Source organism: Penaeus monodon, chromosome 21 (assembly GCF_015228065.2).
Source record: "Penaeus monodon isolate SGIC_2016 chromosome 21, NSTDA_Pmon_1, whole genome shotgun sequence".
In the NCBI taxonomy this organism is placed as follows: domain Eukaryota; kingdom Metazoa; phylum Arthropoda; class Malacostraca; order Decapoda; family Penaeidae; genus Penaeus; species Penaeus monodon.
Genome location: NC_051406.1, coordinates 37,558,396 through 37,559,250, shown reverse-complemented (window position 1 = coordinate 37,559,250; position 855 = coordinate 37,558,396).

The following is an 855-nucleotide window of genomic DNA, read 5'->3' as shown; positions in this document are numbered from 1 at the left end:
ATTTTTTTTTGCGTGGGTGTTTGTTTGTTTTTCCCTTTCTCCTATTTGAAAGCGTTTAAGCTAATGCTTTATACGTGTTAATTTGTAACCGGCTTACTGGTTCGATTGAAATGTGTAGTGTGTCAGTTAATGTGTTCACTCTTTTTTATGACAGTTACATTTACACTTACATGCATTGTTATAAATCTTAAGGCGATGATTATGGAACCGTGTCACAAATATATTTTCCCGTATAATCAAAAAACAACATGGAAATAAAAGCATGAACCCTGTTTCTCACTTTCATCATTTCATTCATTCTCAATAGCTCAGAAAAATATATAAAATCGTTCCTCGGAGTAGAATTATCGAGGCGGTGGCATGTTTCCTCGCCATAAATACGAGACGAAGCTCCTCGCCGGTCGCTTCCAATATGTGATGGAAATTGCGTCTCATCTGAAGACATTTTTCATACTTACTGTGCAATTTGAGATCGCGAGAATTGGATTAGGAATAAAATAAGACGTACAGCGAAAGTGTATATTGTACTGATCGAGATCTTGCAAAATGTGTGTCTTTTACTTGGATTCGAGACGAAAATGAGAGGATGAGCGGAACAATCATTCACATGCAGTTTAGCGTCGGAAAAACCCTTTGTGATCATAACAATCTAGTTTACGAAGCAACGATATGAACGATTTTGTATATCTTGCCTAGCACAGTTTCGAGGTATCAGTGAACCCTCGTTCCTCAGGGTAAAAGAGTGAATGGTGAGGGTGAAGGCGATAGGATGATAGACAGAGGAAGTGAAGGCAATTTTGGATTAAGGACGAGCGTATTATACTTAGTTGTTGGTGGATTGTAGAAAGGGTGAAT